Source organism: Oryctolagus cuniculus, chromosome 12 (genome assembly GCF_964237555.1).
Source record: "Oryctolagus cuniculus chromosome 12, mOryCun1.1, whole genome shotgun sequence".
Lineage (NCBI taxonomy): Eukaryota > Metazoa > Chordata > Mammalia > Lagomorpha > Leporidae > Oryctolagus > Oryctolagus cuniculus.
The window spans coordinates 12,591,965-12,613,583 of NC_091443.1; the positions used below are offsets into that span (position 1 = coordinate 12,591,965).

General features: G+C 39.2%; 1 protein-coding gene across 1 annotated transcript in view; it reads right to left on the reverse strand.

Annotated features, from left to right (window-relative positions):
* The window catches only part of OTUD7A (OTU deubiquitinase 7A), a gene marked incomplete in the record, with an annotated part of 157,148 nt that extends 141,147 nt beyond the window's left edge, over window positions 1-16,001 (reverse strand). The window contains 1 exon segment of the mRNA XM_070053542.1: window positions 15,997-16,001.
* Between the last annotated feature and the right edge of the window lie 5,618 nt (window positions 16,002-21,619).

Consider the following 21,619-nt stretch of genomic DNA (forward strand, 5'->3'; position numbering starts at 1 on the left):
AATTACATGTGTGCTAGGTACAATGTTTAGGAAAGTGTATTGGATGAGATCAAAGATGGTTGAATAGTGAGAAGCTGCACTGACCTCAACAACAGAAAGATACCAGGAAAACAAAGGAAGGACCATGTTCCCAGGGACGGACTGAGATAAATTTTCAGTGGAGAATGGACAGAATGCTACAGAGACTCCATGGAGCAATGAGGAGAGAAGAGAGACACCTTGCTGCCAGTCACTCCTGCATCTAAATGGCTGGCTCTGGGCTGGGAAGTGGGAGGAGGCTGCCGTGGCCCCCGCCACTGATGGCTTTGACTGAGGGAGAATTTCCTGGTCCCCATTGGCTTTGATGATGGCCTGGGAAGCTTGTGGGAGTCTGGGTGACCAGTTTGCTCCATGACGTGAGGCCACATTGACTCCCTCTCCCCTCACCAAAGCTGCAGACTCAACATGCTGGAGTAGAGCTGCGGTTGAACTGTGTCGTGAGCCTGGGAACAACAGACAGTTCAGTTCTATCACTGCTAGAGGCTGCCAGGGCTGGGGCGCGGAGGCATGTGGTATGGAGAGCAGACGCCTTGCCCCCTGTGTTTGTAGGAGTTCTGAACATAGGTAACGGAACGAGAGGGCCTCAGACTGTGTCTGGGTTCCTGTGCACCTGCGTGGTCTGACTGCAGACTCAGATGTCCCTGCATGCTGGGGATGGATCTCATGGAGGGGTGGGAGGGGTAGGGGGACACACTACGGAATGGGTTGGTGCACATGTCTGGATGGGTAGAGGAGAAGACACTGCGAGCTCACCCTATCCTATAAATCAGCTGGTTCACCCTGGCAAACAAAAAAGCTGGACTATGAACAAATAGCTGGCTCCAGTATCCCCTCCCTTCACTGACTATAGACAGAGATGCTCCACCATGCCCAACGTGGGTGTCACTCTGGACTCTTGCCCCATCCACAGAGAGTGGCCAGAGCTCCTTGGCCCCACCAAACATACGTGACTGACACTAAAGAGTAAGCCTTAGCAACTTCTCCAAGACCAACAGGTACATTTACAGGGAACAAAGGCTTCAGTGACAAAACACACACACACACACAACAACAACAACAAAACTTCCAGAGGAGATAGCAACAAGAGACTCCAGCAGCTGCATAAAAATCAACAAGAACACTAAAGACATGATCAATGAAGGCAATATGGCTCCACAAAAGGAATGCAGTAATTCATTAATATCAGACTGTGAGGAGGGGGAGATGGATGAAATCCCTGAAAAAGAATTCAAAAGAATGGTTGTAAGGTTATTCAAAAACACAGAGAAGCAGTTAAATGAAAAGAGCAAGTCAGTAAGTGACATGGATGAAAAATTCAACAAGGAGATAGATATACTGAAGAAAAACCAAACACAAATATTAATAAACATGAAGTATTCAATAAGCCAAATATAAAAGTAAAATGGAAAGCCTTAACAACAGACTTGGTGAGGAAGAAGAAAGAATATCTATCTAGAATATGGGTATTTTGAAGTATCTGTCAGGATGAAGGAGGAAAAAGAGGAGGAGGAGGAGGAGGAAAAAGAAGAGGAGGAGAATAGGAGGAGGAAGAAGAGGAAGAAAGAACAAAAGAAAGAATGAAAGAAAGAAAGAAAGAAGGAAAGAAAAAGAGAGAGAGAGATGAGAGAGATAAGGGCCGGCGCTGTGGCGCAGTAGGTTAATCTTCTGCCTGCAGCACCAGCATCCTATATGGGCACTAGTTCTAGTTCTAGTTCTAGTTCTAGTTCTCTTCCCATCCAGCTCTCTGCTATGGTCTGGGAAAGTAGTGGAAAATATCCCAGGTCCTTGGGCCCCTCCACCCACATGGGAGACCCGGAGGAGGCTCCTGGCTCCTGGCTTCGGATCGGCATAGATCCGGCCATTGCGGCCATTTGGGGAGTGAACCAGCGGATGGAAGACCTTTCTCTCTGTCTCTCCCTCTCACTGTCTGTAACTCTACCTCTCAAATAAATAAAATAAAAATCTTTTAAAAATAAGAAAGAAAGAGAAAGAAAAAAAATAGAGACTGAAAACAATGTTCAGGATATATGGGATACCATCAAACAACCAAATATACTAGTCTTAGGAGTTCCTGAATGTATGGAAAAAAAGAATGGCTTAGGAAACCTATACAATGAAATAGTAGCAGAAAACTTCCCCAAACTGGAGAATGATAAGGACATCCAAATACAGGAAGCATATAGGACCCCAGATAGGACCCCAGAAAGATCCTCACTATGACATATTACAGTCAAACTTCAAAAAGGAAAGCATAAAGAGAATATCCTAAAATTTGCAAGACATAAAGCTAGATCACCTATACAGGAATTCCCATTTGATTGATAGCAGATTTCTCAAGAGAAACACTATAGGTCAGAAGAGACTGAAGGGACACAGCCCAAGTATTAAAAAAAAAAAACACCATCAAATTATTAGAGAACATTGGAGAAACCTTGCAAGATATTGGCACAGGCAAAGACTTCCTGGAAAAGACCCTGGAGGCGCAGGTAGTCAAAGCCAAAATTGGGATTGCATCAAATTGAGAAGTTTCTGTACTGCAAAAGAAACAGTCAGGTGAGTGAAGAGGCAACCGAAAGAATGGGAAAAAATATTTGCAAACTATGCAACAGACAAAGGGTTAATAACCAGAATCTACAAAGAGATCAAGAAACTCCACAAAAACAAAACAAACAACCCACTTAAGAGATGAGCCAAGGACCTCAATAGACATTTTTCAAATGAGGAAATCCAAATGGCCAACAGACACATGAAAAAATGTTCAAGATCACTAGCAATTAGGGAAATGCAAATCAAAACCACAATGAGGTTTCACCTCACCCCGGTAAGAATGGCTCACATTCAGAAATCTACCAACAACAGATGCTGGTGAGGATGTGGGGAAAAAGGGACACTAACCCACTGTTGGTAGGAATGCAAACTGGTAAAGCCACTATGGAAGTCAGTCTGGAGATTCCTCAGGAACCTGAATATAACCCTACCATTTAACCCAGTCATCCCACTCCTTGGAATTTACCCAAAGGAAATTAAACTGGGAAACAAAAAAGCGGTCTGCACCTTAATGTTTATTGCAGCTCAATTCACAATAGCTAAGACCTGGAATCAACCTAAATGCCCATCAAAAGTAGACTGGATAAAGAAATTATGGGACATGTACTCTACAGAATACTATACAGCAGTCAAAAACAATGAAATCCGGTCATTTGCAACAAAATGGGGGAATCTGGAAAACATTATGTTGAGTGAAATAAGCCAGTCCCAAAGGGACAAATATCATATGTTCCCCCTGATTGGTGACAACTAACAAAGCACCAAAAAGGAAACCTGTTGAAGTGAAGTGGACACTATGAGAAATGGTGACTTGATCAGCCCTTGCCCTGACTGTTGATGAACAACTTAATACTTTATCCCCCCTAGTATTTTTTGTTTGTTTGTTCTACTTAATACTATTGGTTGAATTCTGTAATACACAGTTATTCTTAAGTGTTGAAACTTAACTGAAAAGTGATCCCTGTTAAATATAAGAGTGGGAATAAGAGAGGGAGGAGATGTACAGTTCGGCACTTGCTCAAGCGGACTTGCCCCAAACGGTAGAGTTAGAAACATACCAGGGGATTCCAATTCAATCCCATCAAGGTGGCATGTACCAACGCCATCTCACTAGTCCCAGTGATCAATTTCTGTTCACCATTGATCAGAATGATAGGACTAAGAGTCTAAGGGATCACATAAACAAGACTAGTGTCTGCAAATACTAACTGATAGAAAAAAAAAAGGGAGAGAACAATCCAACATGGGAAGCAGGATACACAGCAGACTCATAGAATGGCAGATGTCCTAAACAGCACTCTGGCCTCAGAATCAGCCCTTAAGGCATTCAGATCCGGCTGAAGAGCCCATGAGAGTATTTCAGGCATGGAAAGCCAAGACACTCTGGCAAAAAAACAACAACAAAAAAAACCCTAAATGAGAGATCTCCATGAGTGAGATCCCAGTGGAAAGAACAGGTCATCAAAGAAGGAGGTACCTTTCTCTGAAGGGATGAGAGAACTTCCACTTTGACTATGACCTTGTCTAAATATGATCAGAGTCGGTGAACTCAAAAGGCTTCCATAGCCTTGGCAACTCAGGAGAGGAGCCTAGGGTGATTACTGATGCCATAAACAAGAGTGTCAATTGGTAAAGTCAACAACAGGAGTCACTGTGCACTTACTCCTCATGTAGGATCTCTGTCCTTAATGTGCTGTACATTGTGATTTAATGCTATAACTAGTACTCAAACAGTATTTTTCACTTTGTGTTTCTGTGTGGGTGCAAACTGTTGAAATCTTTACTTAATATATACTAAACTGATCTCTGTATATAAAGAGAATTGAAAGTGAATCTTGATATGAATGGAAGGGGAGAGGGAGTGGGAAAGTGGAGGGTTGCGGGTGGGATGAAGTTATGGGGAGGGAGAGCCATTGTAATCCATAAGCTGTACTTTGGAAATTTATATTCATTAAATAAAAGTTAAAATAAAATAAAATAAAATAAAATAAAATAAAACGAAAGACTTGCAGGAATTTAAACAAACAAACAAACAAAAAAGCAAACTGCAACCCAGAATACTTTAACCAGTGAAACTTTCATTTGAAAATGAAGGTAAAACAGAGAGCTTCCAAGACAAGCAAAAACTAAAGACTTTGTCACTACCTGGCCAGCTTTACAAATGACACTTAAACAAAGACAATTAGCATTATGAAAGAAATTAAGAAAGTCTCCTAGGAAAAGATCAAAGGATTAAAAACAAACAATAAGAATGTTTATAGAAAAATGGCAGGACCAAGTCATTACTTATAAGTAAAACCTCAACAGTAAATAAACTAAATTCCCTAATTAAAAGATAGCAAATGGATAAAAAAAATAAGATGCATCTATTTGCGGCTTGTAAGAAACACCAGTACTGATAAACATAGACTGAAAATGAAGGGGTGGATAAAACAAACCCCATACAAATGGCAATAAAAAATGAGCAAGACGAGCTATACTCACATCAGAGAAAATAAAGTAAAAAAACTGTTAAAAGAGACAAGGTCATTATGTAATGATTAAGGGATCAATTCAACAAGATGAGACTATAGTGACGTATATGTGCCCAATGCTGGGGCACGCAGTTTTACAGAACAAATGTTAATGGACCTAAAGGGAGACATAAAGTACAATACAATAATAATGGGAGACTTCAACATTCCACTTTCATCAATGGGCAGATCAACCAGACCAAAAAATCAAGAAAGAACAACAGAGCCAATCTAGATTATAGATCAAATGGACCTCATGGATATCTATAAAACACTTCATCCTAGAGCTGGAGAATTATCTATTTTTTTCATAAGTACATGGAACATTTTCTGGGACAGACCATAACAGACCATAAAACAAGTCTTAACAAAATAAAAAAAATTGAAATTGTATCATGCATCTTTTCTGACCACAATGGCAGGAAGTTGGAAATTAACAAGAGTCTCTAGAAAATAATAAAAAAAAAAAGCAAATGGAGATTGAACACCATGCTATGCTCCTGAATGAACAGTGGGTCATAGAAGAAATCAAAAGGCAGTAAAAATTCTTTGAAATGAATGAAAATGAAAATAATACATATAAAAAGTCACGGATACAACAAAAACAGTGTTAAGAGAAAAGTTTATAGCAATAAATGCCTACATCAAAAAAAATGGAGGTTCTGGTGCTGTGGCATAGTGGGTTAAGCATCTACCGGCAGCACTTGGCATCCCATGTGGGTGTTGGTTCGAGTCCTGGCTGCTCCACTTCTGATCCAGCTCCCTGATGATGGCCTGAGAGGGCAGCAGAGGATGGCCTGAGTGCTTAGGCCCCTATACCAGCATAGGAGACCCAGAGGAATCTCCTGGCTCCTGTTTTCAGATCACCCCAACCCTGGTCATCACAGCCTTTTGGGGAGTAAACCAGAGGATGGAAGACCTCTCTCTGTCTCTCCCTCTATCTGTAACTTGCCTCTCCAGTAGATAAATAAATCTTTACAAAAAATCCAAAAAACTGGAAAGATACCAAATAAACTACTCAATAATGTATCTTGAGGACCCAGAAAAATAGAAATAAACCTCAAAATTAGTGAGCAGAAATAAATAAAAATCAGAAAAAAGAAAAATAAAAATTTAAAAATCCATGCAAAAGGTGAATTGAAGAGCTGGTTTTTGGAAAAAATAAACAAAATCTATAAATCATTGACCTACTAACCAAAAAAGGGAAGAAAACGGAAATTAATAAAATAAGAGATGAAAAAGGACGTGTTATAACTAATACCACAGAAATACAAAGGATCATTAGGAACTAACAGAAGCAGTTATATGCCAACCAACTGAAATATCTGCAAGAAAAGGATAGATTTATGGACACATATAATTTATCAAAATTGAGGCATGAAGACATAGAAAACCTCAATAGAACAATAACCAAGACTGATATTTAATCAGTAATAGAGAGCCTCCCAACAAGAAAAGACCAGGACTGGATAACTTCAGTGATGAATTCTACCAAAATTTTAAGGAGGAAATAATCCCACTTCTTCTTCAACTATTCAAAACAATTGAAAGGAAGGGAACACTTCTAAACTCATTGTGAGGCCAGTATTACTTTAATTCCAAAACTAGTGAAAGATACTATAGACCAACATCCCTGATGAACATAAATGAAAAAATCCTCCAACAAATTACAGCTAACTGAATATAACACCACATCAAAAAATCATCCACCCAGACCAACTGGGATTTATCCAAAGAATGCAGGGATGGTTCAACATTCACAAATCAATAAACGTGACATATCACGAAAAACAAAAGGAAGGATAAAACCATATGATTATCTCAATGGATACAGAGAAAGCATTTGAAAAATACAATATGTTTTCATGATAATAATATTTAAAAATTGAGTATAGAAAGAACATACCACAAAAAAAAAAAAACCAAAATCAAGGCAATAAATGACAAATCTACAGGCAGCATCATATTGAAAGGGGAGAAACTGGAAGCATTTCTTCTAAGATCCAGAACCATACAGGATGTCCATTCTTATCAATACTTTTCTTTTTTTTTAACTTTTATTTAATGAATATAAATTTCCAAGGTACAGCTTATGGATTACAATGGCTCCCCCCCCATAACGTCCCTCCCACCCACAATCCTCCCCTTTCCCACTCCCTCTCCCCTTCCATTCACATCAAGATTCATTTTCGATTCTCTTTATATACAGAAGATCAGTTTAGCATACATTAAGTAAAGATTTCAACGGTTTGCTCCCACACAGAAACATAAAGTGAAAAATACTGTTTGAGTACTAGTTATAGCATTAAATCTCAATGTACAGCACATTAAGGACAGAGATCCTACATGAGGAGTAAGTGCACAGTGACTCCTGTTGTTGACTTTACCAATTGACACTCTTGTTTATGGCATCAGTAATCACCCTAGGCTCTTGTCATGAGCAGCCAAGGCTATGGAAGCCTTTTGAGTTCACTGACTCTGATCATATTTAGACAAGGTTATAGTCAAAGTGGAAGTTCTCTCCTCCCTTCAGAGAAAGGTACCTCCTTCTTTGATGACCTGTTCTTTCCACTGGGATCTCACTCGCAGAGATCTTTCATTTAGGTGTTTTTTTGTTTGTTTGTTTTTGGTTTTTTGCCAGAGTGTCTTGGCTTTCCATGCCTGAAATACTCTCATGGGCTTTTCAGCCGGATCTGAATGCCTTAAGGGCTGATTCTGAGGCCAGAGTGCTGTTTAGGACATCTGCCATTCTATGAGTCTGCTGTGTATCCTGCTTCCCATGTTGGATCGTTCTCTCCCTTTTTTTATTCTATCAGCTAGTATTTGCAGACACTATTCTTGTTTATGTGATCCCTTTGGTTCTTAGTCCTATCATTATGATCAATTGTGAACAGAATTTGACCACCTGGTTGTTGATGAACAACTTAATATGTTATCCCTCTTAGTATTTTTTTGTTTGTTCTACTTAATAGTTTTGGTTGAATACTGTAATCAATACACAATTATTCTTAAGTGCTGAAACTTAACTGAAAAGTGATCCCTGTTAAATATAAGAGTGGGAATAAGAGAGGGAAGAGATATGCAATTTGGGACATGCTCAAGCGGACTTGCCCCAAACGGTAGAGTTAGAAACATACCAGGGGATTCCAATTCAGTCCCATCAAGGTGGCATGTACCAATGCCATCTCACTAGTCCCAGTGATCAATACTTCTCAGTACAGTCCTGGAAGCTTTAGCCAGAGCCATTAGGCTCTTGCAAGGTTTCTCCGATGTTCTCTAATAATTTGACAGTGTCAGGTCATAGATTTAGATCTTTAATCCATGTTGAGTGGATTTTTGTAGAAGGTATAAGTACAGGTCTTGCTTCATGCTTCTGCACATGGAAATCCAGTTTTCCCAGCACCATTTGTTGAATAGACTATCCTTGCTTCAGGAATTGGTTTTAGATTCTTGATCAAATATAAGTTGGCTGTAGATGTTTGGGTTGATTTCTGGTGTTTCTATTCTGTTCCATTGGTATGTCCATCTGTTTCTGTACCAGTACCATGCTGTTTTGATAACAACTGCCCTGTAGTATGTCCTGAAATCTGGTATTGTGATGCTTCTGGCTTTGTTTTTGTTGTACAAGATTGTTTTAGTTATTTGAGGTCTCCTGCGCCTCCACATGAATTTCAGCATATTTTTTTCCAGATCTGAGAAGAATGTTTTTGGTATTTTGATTGGTATTGCATTGAATCTGTAAATTGCTTTTGGGAGAATGGACATTTTGATGATATTGATTCTTCCAATCCATGAGCATGGAAGATTTTTCCATTTCTTGGTATCCTCTTCTATTTCTTTCTTTAAGGTTTTGTAAATCCCATTGTAGAGATCTTTAATGTCCTTGGTTAAGTTTATTCCAAGGTATTTGATTGTTTTTGTGGCTATTGTGAATGGGATTGATCTTAGAAGCTCTTTCTTAGCCGTGGCATTGCTTGTGTATAAAAAAGGTTGCTGATTTTTGTGCATTGATTTTATATCCTGCTACTTTGCCAAACTCTTCTATGAGTTCCAATAGTCTCTTAGTAGAGTTCTTTGGATCCCCTAAATAAAGAATCATATCATCTGCAAAGAGGGATAGTTTGAGTTCTTCCTTCCCAATTTGTATCCCTTTAATTTCTTTTTCTTGCTTAATAGCTCTGGCTAAAACTTCTAGAATTAAATTGAATAGCAGTGGTGAGAGTGGACATCCCTGCCTGGTACCAGATCTCAGTGGAAATGCTTCCAACTTTTCCCCATTCAATAGGATGCTGTCCGTGGGTTTTTCATAAATTGCTTTGATTGTATTGAGGAATGTTCCTTCCATACCCAGTTTGCTTAGAGTTTTCATTATGAAAGGGTGTTGTATTTTATCAAATGATTTCTTGCATCTATTGAGATAATCATATGGTTTTTCTTCTACAGTTTGTTAATGTGGTGTATCACATTGATTGATTTGCGAATGTTGAACCATCCCTGCATACCAGGGATAAATCCCACTTGGTCTGGGTGGATGATCTTTCTGATGTGTTGTTGTATTCTATTGGCCAGAATTTTATTGAGGAGTTTTGCATCTATGTTCATCAGGGAAATTGGTCTGTAATTCTCTTTCTCTGCTGCATCTTTTTCAGGTTTAGGAATTAAGGTGATGCTGGCTTCACAGAAAGAATTTGGGAGGATTCCCTCTTTTTCAATAATTGTTCTGAATAGTTGGAGAAGAATTGGAGTTAGTTCTTCTTTAAATGTCTGGTAGAATTCAGCAGTGAATCTTCTGGTCCTGGGCTTTTCTTTGTTGGGAGGGCCTTTATTACTGATTCAATTTCTGACTCAGTTATGGATCTGTTTAGGTTTTCTATGTCTTCATGGTTCAAGGAAATAAAATTGGCAAATAAAAGAGCTGCCTGCATCTTGATGTTTATTGCAGCTCAATTCACAATAGCTAAGACATGGAATCAACCTAAATGCCCATTAACTGAAGACTGGATAAAGAAATTATGGGGTATGTACTCTATAGAATACTATACAGCAGTAAAAAAATGAAACCCAGTAATTTGCAACAAAAAGGAGGAATCTGGAAAAAACATCATGCTGAGTGAAATAAGCTAGTCCCAAAGTGACAAATATCACATGTTCTCCCTGATTGGTGATGACTAACTGAGCACCTAAAAGGAAACCTGTTGAAGTGAAATGGACACTATGAGAAAAAATGACTTGTCCTGACTGTCAAGGAATAATTTACTACTTTATTCCTTTTAGTATTTTTTTGTTCTACTTAATACCATTGATTGAACTCTTTAATTAACACACAAGTATTAGGCATTTAAATTTAACTGAAAAGTGATCCCTGTTAAATATAAGAGTGGGAATAAGAGAGGGAGGAGATGTACAGTTCAGCACATGCTCAATCGGACTTACCCCTAATAGTAGAGTTAGAAACGTGCCAGGGGATTCTAATTAAATCCCATCAAGATGGCATGTACCATGCCATCTCACTAGTCAAAGTGATCAGTTTAAGTTCATAATTGATCATAATGATAGGATTAAGTGTCAAAGGGATCACATAAACAAGACTAGTGTCTGAAAATACTAACTGATAGAATTAAAAAGGAGAGAATGATCCAACATGGGAAGCAGGATACACAGCAGACTCATAGAATGGCAGATGTCCTAAACAGCACTCTGTCTTCAGAATCAGCCCTTAAGGCATTCGATATGGCTAAAAAGCCCATGAGAGTATTTCAGGCATGGAAAGCTAAGATACTCTGTCAAAAAAAGACTTAAATGAAATATCTCTGTGAGTGAGATCCCAGTGGAAAGAACAGGCCATCAGAGAAAGAGGTACCTTTCTCTGAAGGGAGGAGAGAACTTCCACTTTGACTATGGCCCTGTCTAAATAAGATCGAAGTTGACAAACTCAAAAGGCTTTACTTAGTAAATACTAAATAGATCTTCTGTATATAAAGATAATTGAAAATGAATCTCGATGGAGAATGGGATGGGAGAGGGAGTGGGAGATGGGAGGGTTTTGGGTGGGAGGGAGGTTATCGGGGGAAAAAGCTGCTATAATCCAAAAGTTGTACTTTCAAAATTTATATTTATTAAATAAAAGTTAAAAAAAAGAAAAAAAATAAATGAACAAATAGGGAGGTGTTTCACCTTCCTCTCCACTACCCACTCTGCAGAGACCAGCAGCCAGCTGGGAGAAGCCATTCTGCTCCTTTGGCTTTTTATTTTTAAGTTTTTTTTAATTATTTTTTTTTAAATTTTTGGATGCAGGCAGGTGGCTGCCGCCTGCCCCTGCCTTCCACGTGTGCACCCAACAATAGTGGAGGTTGCTTCACCCCCTGACCCAAACAGTGAGCAACATAACAAGTCAGAAGAATTCCTTTCGCCTTCATGCAAGTATATGGCAAAGGGAAGCCCTGCCTATCGAAAGCTTGTACCCACCATCACCATTGAGAAGTGAGCTGGACTCCAATAGGCAGGGGCTCTGTGCCTAGCCCATGATCCACAGACCCATAGCAGCACATAACAGAGGGAAGCGTGCTCACAGGAAAGACAACACACATCAAAGATGCAATTCATTAAGCAGTGCAAGCTAGTGCTGAACACACCAGGGACTAACACTGGGGTGTCCTACAGCTGTGAGGAGAGGGTGGGTCACACCAACAGAGGTGAATACTCTCCTCCGTCCAGATAACCAGAGGAGAGTTACAAAGCCCAATGAGGGCCTTACCTTGGATACTGGCTCCACCCTGGAATACTGAACAGAGCAACCAGGCCATACTCAGCACACTCCTCTTGGTATTCACTGAAAGTATAGATGTTCCACTAAACCACCAAGATACAAACCAAAGATAAAAGCAATCAGACCGCCCCCCCAAAAAAAACTACTCAAATGCCAAAAAACAAAGGAAGAAACTTAAATAAGAAAAAGAAAGACAGTATAAGCCCTTCAAAGGAACACTACAACACCTCTAATAGAAGGTGAAGATGAAGAGATTGAGTAAATGCCAGAAATGGAATTCAGGAAATTAATCCACAATTACTTAAAAGTAATCAGAAGCAAACTCATGAAATAAATGAAAATTTCTCATGAAATTGAGATATTAAAGTAGAATGAAATAAAAGAAATGAAGAATTCAATAGATCAAATAAAAAAACAGTGGAAAGACTTAATGATAGAGTAGGCAAGAAAGAAGAAAGAATATCGGAACTGAAAGACAAATTTCTGGAAATTTTACAGTCAGACCAAAAAAAAAAAAAAAAAAAGAGAAGAAATTAGAATACTAAAAAAAGTACTGTTGGAGATCTCCAAGATACTATAAAATGACCCAACATATGGTCCTAGGAGTTCCTGAAGGAATTGAAAGAGAGAAAGGATTAAAAGGCCTTTTAAATGAAATACTAACAACAAACATCTCAAATTTGGAGAAAGAAAGGGACATCCAAGTACAGGAAGCACACAGAACTCTCAAAATAGACACGACCAGAAAAGATCTTCACCACAACACATTGTAGTCAAACTCTCCACAGTAAAACATAAAGAAAAGATTCTAAAATGTACACGAGAAAAACACCAGATCACATTCAGAGGTATCCAATTAGACTCACAGCAGATTTCTCATAAGAAACCCTACAGGCTAGGAGTGAATGGTGGATATATTCCAAGTCTTAAGAGAAAAAAACTGTCAACCCAAACTACTGTACCCTGCAAAGCTCTCATTTATGAATTAAGGAGAAATAAAGACTTTCCATAACAAACAGAAACTAAAAGAATGTGTAACTACCAGCTCAGCCTTACAAAAGATGCTCAAGGATGTGCTACACACAGAAACCCAGAAACAGGAACATCACTCTGAAAGAAGGTGGAGGTAGAAATCGCTCAGGAAGAGTACAATGGAAACCAAAAGTAAAAAATAGGACTATTAATGGAAATATGGCAGGGCAAAGTTGTTACTTATCAGTAGTCACTTTGAATGTAAATGCTCTCAACTCTCCAGTTAAAAGACACAGATGGCTGAATGGATTAAAAAAGAAAACTCATTTATTTGCTGCGTACAAGAAACACATCTCACCAACAAAGATGCATGCAGACTGAAAGTGAAAGGATAGAAAAAGATAATGCTAACAGATATCCATACTAACAGAAACCAAAAAAGAGCTGGTATAGCCATCCTAATACCAAACAAATAAACTATAAAACAAAAACTGTTTAAAGATACAAAGGAGGGCATTATATAATGATTAAGGGATCAATTGAACAGGAAGATGTAACTTTTATAAATGTATATGCATCTAACTAGAGGGCCCCTGGCTATTTAAAAGAAATGTTAATGGATTTAAAGGGAGACATAGACTCCAATACAATAGTAATTTGGGTTTCAATACCCCACTTTTAGCAATGGACAGATCAACCGTGTTCATGATTTGGAAGAATCAATATCATAAAAATGTCCATACTACCCAAAGCAATGTTTAGATTCAATGTAATACCAATCAAAATTCCAATGATATTCTTCACAGACCTAGAAAAAAAATCCTAAAATTCATATGGGAACACAAAAGATTCCAAATAATCAAAGCAATCTTAAACAACAATAACAAAACTGGAGGAATCATAACAAGAGATTTCAAGACATACTACAGGGCTATTATAGTCAAATGAGCCTGGTACTGGCATAAAAACAGAAGTGTAGAACAATGGAACAGAATTAGAAACCCCAGAAAATAATCCATGCAACTGTATCCAACCAATCTTTCAATAAGTGAGCTAAAATCACTCCTTGGAGAAAGGACAATGTGTTCAACAAATGGGCATTGGTAAAATTGATTTCCACATGCAGAAGTTTGAAACCAGATTCTACCTTGCACCCTGTACAAAAGTCAACTCACAGTAGATAAAGGATCTAAACCTAAGACCTGAAACCATCAAATTATTAGAATGAAACATAAGGAAAATGCTTTAAGACATTCGCCTAGGCAAAAATTTCTTGGATAAGACCCCAGTAGCAATGTAACAAAAGCAAAACTAGGAAATTGGATCACATCAAACTAAGGCGTTTTTGCATAGAAAAGGAACCAATTGACAAAGAGTGAAGTGGCAACTGACAGAATGAGAGAAATTACTTGAAAACTATGGATCTGATAAAGGATTAATATCCAGAACATATAAAGAGCTCAAGGAACTCAAAGACAACAAAAAATCAAGTTAAGAAATGGGAAAATATCAGTTTTCAAAAGATGAAATACGAATGGCTAAAAGACACACAAAAATGGTCAGATTCTCTAAGCCATCAGGGAAATGCAAATAGAAACCACAGTGATATATGACCTTTCCCCAGTTAGAATGACTGTCATCCAAAAATCCATAAGCAATAAATGCTATCAAGGATGTGGAGAAAAAGGTACACATTGTTGGTGGCACTGGAAACTAGTATAGCCACTGCTGAAGACATCATGGAGATGCCTCAGAAAACTAAAAATAGATTTACCATATGATCCAGTTATTCCACTCCTAGGAATATCTCAAAAGAAAATGAAACCAATTTATGAAAGATTCACCTGCACTCCCCTGTTCACAGCAGCTCAATTCATATCAGCTAAGATATAGGCCCCAGCTAGATGTCCATCAACTGATGACTGAATAAAGAAAATGTGTTTGATATACATAATGTAATGTTACTCATCTATAAAAAAAGAATGAAATCCTGACATTTTCAACAAAATGGATGCAACTGGAGAACATTATCTTAAGTGGAAGAAGCCAGACCCAAAAATACAAATACCACGTTTTCTCTTACTTGTGGTAGTTTATATAGAGAGTATAAAAATTGTGTGAAAGTCATATCATTTGATATAGCTATAAATAGTGCTTCACTGAATCATACCATGCAAATGCCAATAAGTCCTATTTTTCATGCTAAAAAAAAGAAATGGGGGAATAATGAAGACTTCTGGGGGACTAGCAATGCTTTGCTCTTAATTTGGGTGTTGGTTGACCAGATGACCAAATAACTCATTTATCTGAACTTATGTACATTTCTTGATATGTATACTATATTTCAATGAAATGTCAGAGATCTCTTCCTTTTTTTCTTTTAACTTTTGCAATAAAATAATTTCAATTTACTTTATAATCATAGGCTTAATAGGGAGCAGGAAGTATGGTTATCTTAGAATTGTATCTATGAATTTGGTTCTCTTTATATTAGTAAAAATTTAAAAAAAAATGAGAAAGATATGCATACTGAAAAAAATCCCAACAACAACAACAAAAGAAATTTAAAAAAAAGAAAGGAAAGAAAGTATACTGGAGACCTTTCTTGATGTGACCACAGCACTTTCCTTCACGTTTCTGGGTTACATTTCCTGGTCTGCCATGCAGTAAGGTTTGAATATAGGACCAAGTTCCACGTTGGGGGAATGTGATGAGGAAATGATGTGGGCTACTTCCAGAAATGGCCCCAAACCTCCCACTGGATCCCCACTTCCATGTCTAATTTATTAGCTCATTATAGTGGTTTTAGAGGAAGATCTGAGATCCCAAGGAATGGTGAAGCTACAGGAAGAATCCTGTAAAGATGAATTCTCTCTGCTGACCACACTGGGTTAACAAATGGAGAGACATACAGTTGTCTCGTGTGAAAGCATACAGATTTGGGAAAATATTTGTCCCAATGTTTGGCTAGTCCAGAGCAATGTATAAACCCTCTGAAGCTGTAAAAAGTAACAGTCTGTTAAAAAGAAGTTTGGGACCAGGCACTGTGGTGCAGCAGGTTAAGTTGCCCCATGGGCCACCTGCCTGGGATCAAGTCCTGCCTCAGCTTCCAATCCAGTGTCCTACCAATGCTCAGCCTGGAAGGCAGCAGATGATGACTTGAACACCTGTGTCCTTGCCACCCACTTGGGAGACTTGAACGGAGTTTCTGACTCTTGGCTTTGGCCTGGCCAAGCCCTGGCTGTTGTGGGCATTTGGGAAGCTGAATCAGTGAGCAAGCAGATGGAGGATCTCTGTGCCTCTGTCACTCATCACTCTGCCTTTCAGATACATAAAACAATAAATAAACATAAATCATTTTAGTAAAATTGATGATAGCAAATACCAAAGGTAATAAACAAAGTCCTAAATGACAAAAATATAATAAAATGTCATCAGAGAAGATTTTGGAAAATATATAATAAACAAGTGATTAGTCTTTAGAATACATGATGAATGCTCCCAATAAATGATAAAAAGACACATGGATCAATAAAGAACTGGCACATTAAATGAATGTGAAATTTATGGAAAACTCAAATGACCAATCAACAAATGGAGAATCAATCTTAGTAATAATAAAGAAAATGTGAATTAAACTATAAGATAACCATTAACTACAGCACACCCCCAACCAGACTGGTGAAAAAAAGAAAGTATGAAAGCATCAAGGTAAGGTGAAATAGATAATTTTTAACATTGCCACTGGGAGTATTTGGGGCTGGCAGTGAGCTCAGCTGAGGGCATTTTATCAGTAACCAATGTAATTTTAACTTTTACATCCTGTAACTCTGCAAATCTCCCTCTCTGTATCTTCCCTAGAGGCAACCCAGCTCATGAGCACAAAGAAGATGTCTAAGGATGTCCCTTGCAGCACAGCCAGAGATATCAAAAAGTATTGGTTTGTCAGCGGGAGACTGGCTAAATCAAGTACATCCAGGAAATGAACTGGACTAGCTGTCAAGATGAAGATTTCTCTGAGGCATGTGAGAATATCCATGTGTTGCAGTGTAATTAAACAATACTAGAAGGAAAAGAGCTTGAGCAGAGACAAACATTTAGAGAAGATGCATTTTCTGTGGCCATGATGGCCTATTAGAGCTTGTGCCCTGGGAGGGAGGCAGCATGAGTGTTGCTTCTATTTTATGGGCCTCTAAGTTCTCTGCCCTTGTGCTGCTATAATAAAGCATAGCTTAAGCATCATTTCCCACTGCAGGCAGTAAATCAGATATAAAAGACATGACGGGGGCCTGGGTCCAAGAATGAAGGCAAAAGTGAACAAGGACTGGAGGTTGAAGAACCAAGGAGACTGTACTGGTGCAGATCTTGGGGAAAGGTGGAGCTGGCTTTGGACTCTGGCTGCCACTTGTCTCAGGTGTGTGTATGGGGGAGTGTCTTTGGAAAATCACTAAATCCCTGTGGGTCTGTTTCCTCATCTATACACTGGGAGGCTACCACATCTTTCATAGAATTTTGTAAATCTTCAAAAGACTTAAATAAAAATATTCTTTTCATCTATCTATCTAACTGTCAGCATGCCTTCCTTTTCCGCTATTTTCTGTTTCTGTCATGTGTCCGTCTTACCTCCATCTATGTTTCTACCTCTGCTTCTGCCATTCTATTTCTCCTTCCCTTTTCTTCCATCGTGTATGTTCTGGGTGTGATTTGTCAGTATGTATTTCTGTATTATCTGTCTCTCTCTGTAACCTGCCATTTGTCTGTTAGCCCATCTGTGGATCTCTGCATCTGTCTTTCAACTTAGGATCTAAATACACTGGGAGAACAGCAGAGCAAGGGCACATTCTGGAGATTAGTTCTGGAAGGAATTCACAAAATTCAGACAGAAGACTTCAAAGATGACCTAAATACATGTACTGTTCCCATGGACTGTAAGATATAATACAGTGAAGATGTCAGTTATCCTCATATTGATTTATGAATTCAATGAAATCCCAGTCAACATCCCAGCAGGATTCTTTGTAGACAGAGATAAGCTGAATCTAAAATGTACAAAGGAAAGATAGAGGAATTAGATTAGCCAAACCAATATCAAAAGAGAAAAAATTGGAGCACTCGCACTACCCAATTTTAAGATTCATTATAAATCCACTGTGGTCAAGATAGCATAGTGTTGGTGAAAGGACAGACACAAATATCAGTGGAACAGAAAACAGACCACTGGTTTTTGCAAAGGCACACAGGCAATCCAATGGAGAAAGGACAGACTTTTTTTTATTTTTATTTTTTTTATTTTATTATTTTTTTGACAGGCAGAGTGGACAGTGAGAGAGAGAGACAGAGAGAAAGGTGTTCCTTTGCCGTTGGTTCACCCTCCAATGGTCGCCACGGCTGGTGTGCTGCCGCCGGTGCGCTGCGGCCAGCGCACCGCGGTGATCCAATGGCAGGAGCCAGGTGCTTCTCTTGGTCTCCCATGGGGTGCAGGGCCCAGGGACTTGGGCCATCCTCCACTGCACTCCCTGGCCACAGCAGAGAGCTGGCCTGGAAGAGGGGCAACCGGGACAGAATCCGGTGCCCCAACCGAACCTGGTGTGCTGGTGCCGCAAGGCAGAGGATTAGCCTAGTGAGCCGAGGTGCCGGCCCAGGACAGACTTTTCAACAAATGGTGCTAGAACAAAGGGACATTCATAAGTAAAATAAACAAAATAATTTCAGGCCAGCGGTGTGGCTCAATAGGCTAATCCTCCGCCTTGCGGCGCTGGCACACCGGGTTCTAGTCCCGGTTGGGGCACCGGATTCTGTCCCGGTTGCCCCTCTTCCAGGCCAGCTCTCTGCTGTGGCCAGGGAGTACAGTGGAGGATGGCCCAAGTGCTTGGGCCCTGCACCCCATGGGAGACCAGGATAAGTACCTGGCTCCTGCCATCGGATCAGCGCAGTGCGCTGGCTGCGGTGGCCACTGGAGGGTAAACCAACGGCAAAAGGAAGACCTTTCTCTCTGTCTCTCTCTCACTGTCCACTCTGCCTGTCAAAAAAAAATAATTTCAAGTTACATTTTATTCATATATAAAAATCAACACTTGCTGGACCACACATGCAGGTATGTTCAGGTGTTCATGTGACAGAAAATGCATTTATGTGCTTGTGTGTGTGTACTGTGCTCATGAGCGTTTCTGCGTGTCTGAGTGTGTATGTGTTTGTGTGTGTCAGTACATGAGTATTGAGTGTGGGTGAACATCTGTGTCTGTGTGCATTTACCTACCTGTGTGTGGACGTGTCTGCGTGTGTGCTAGTGAGGAAACAGAGGACAGAATTTCCAGTGTGATTAGTGTTTACTCTGGGAAGTTTACAGGATACTTATGGTAAACAGAACCCAGGATGTAGAATCAGTAGCTCTTTCCCATGGAAAAGGGCATTCAAATTTCATGAACCCAGGATATTTTTTTTTGTTTTTGGGGTTTCTAATATGCCCATGTTAGTTGAATATTTAAACAAGTCAGTGAATGGCAAAATTCAGTTTGTTATCCATATCTCCATCTCTTCAAATGGAATAAACCACTTCACCCAGAAAAATAAATACATGAAGAAGATATCCATAATCTTGGATGGTTTTAAATATTTTAAGTAGATAACACTAAGATGGCTGGGCTTTTAAGAACCCACTCAGGTTTCCATAATATTCTTGTGACTTCATGACCTAATGGGTTATTCTGTTAATTGCTTTCTTCAGTAGTTACTTGGGTTTTTACTTTTAGTTACTAGAAATACTTATACAAATACAAACCCATGCAGGCATTCTGAAAAGGTCTGGGAAAACTGACTTCTAGCCCTTGGTTTTCATTGCTGACCTTCAACACGTGTGTGGCAGTTTCTATTTCAATATGGTTGTTGAGGGGTGACTTGGCATAGTGCCAAATACACAGGGAACACCAAAAAAGTTCAGTACAATTATAAATGCTATTGTTATTATCTACATATTATCTGCAAGTATAAACAAAATAATACACCTGGTAGATCTGGGAAGTAGGGGAAGCTGGGTGTGGTTCATTAATTGTGACAAAATACTAAAATGAGATGGAAATGGAGTGAGGGACTCTTGGGAACTATTTACATTATTACCTCACAATTTTTTTAAACTATTCTGAAATGAAATGCTTAGAAAACAACTAACACATTTGGGAAACTAATAAAACCCTCTGCAGTTCCACCCTTTCGAAAGATTTGCTTTAGGTAATTTCTATGTCATATAAACAAGAACTTTAAAAGGTTGTTTATATGTTGAAAACTGAGGACTAGGAAGTCTAAACTTCCAGGATCAGCTGTTTGAGTCAAGGAAGAAACTGCATTTATTTTTTGGCAGAAAATTTATTAGTCCACTCCCCTGAAGAAATAATGGTAAAACCAATTTTCTTCAAACACTAGACATTGGCTCAAGACCAAAGAAGCAGCAATGCAGCCCAGGAGGAAATAGTCACAGCAAGTTTGAAGCAACCGATTTCAACACAGAACACTCTGTTGCTATTGGCAAAGGACAGAGTATTTCTTTCTGGAATACACAATGTCCCACAAATAAATTGCCTCTGATTTTAAGGCTCTCTAATCAATGGCCAAGGATGTAATCCCAGCTGTAGAACAGGGGAGCTCCAACGGAATGGGAATTAAGAGAGGAAGATGAAAAAAGAATGGGGTGAGGGGAGACAAGAAGGGGGAGAAGGAAGACAAGAGATAGAGATACAGATGAATGGCAGCTCCACTGGAAAGCACATATCCAAGTGCATTCAACACTCCCAACTTTCACAGGTACTATATTAATTACTTATTGTTGTGAAGTCAGTGACCCTCAAATGTAGGGATTTGAAACAATCCATATGCAGAGTCTCACAGTTTCTGTGCTAAGTATCAGAGGCAATCTGGCTCGGTCTCTTGGGAGGCTGTACTCAAAATGTGGATGAGAGATGCTGCCCCTTCTGCAAGCTCCACTAGGGAGGATCCCCTTCCAAGCTCACCTGTGTGACTGCTGGCAAGATGCTTCCTCAGGACTGTTTAGCTAACAGATCCTTGTCCCAGGGGCTTTCCCATATGTGCAATCATAGAACGACAGCTGGCTTCATCAGAGCAACCAAGTGAGAAGAGAGGGAGAGCAAGAGGGAAGCCAATCTTTGTAATCTGATCTCGGGAGTGACAGCCCATCACTTCTGCTATCTCTTGTCTGTTAGGAGCAAGTCACTAGGTCCAGTCTACACGCAACACAAGGAGGCAGTGGGGATTGGGAACCACATCTGAAGCTGCCTCCCACAGATGTCCTCACGCTATCCACACCAGGCCAAAAGCTGCACCTTAAGATGGCACTCATAATTTGTCAGCCACCTTATTTTAGCTAACTGTCACAAACAAATGATGACTTCCTGAATATTTGATATTCTACTGGAACACTGACAATATGTCTGCTTGATTCTATTCTGAAAGTCTTGAGAAGTATCATAAATATTTATCTAATAATTCACAGCTGATAAAAATGCAGAAGGTGTGAACCCCTGTGATGTTCAAGGTGAACCTGCAGAAATAAATTTATTTGCTTAGTAAAAATATAAACACAAAGAAGGGTATTGTTTTTATTGATGGAGAGTTAACTTAGCATTCCATTTCTGCATGTATTTCTTTCCCAACTGACTTTATTATATTAGTTATTCCGAAGCTCTTATACTCCATTTGTCTTGTTGGTTGCCTTATTAATGACTTAAATAATGACAAGAAATATTTTGTGATGTATGTGCATATTTTCATAGGT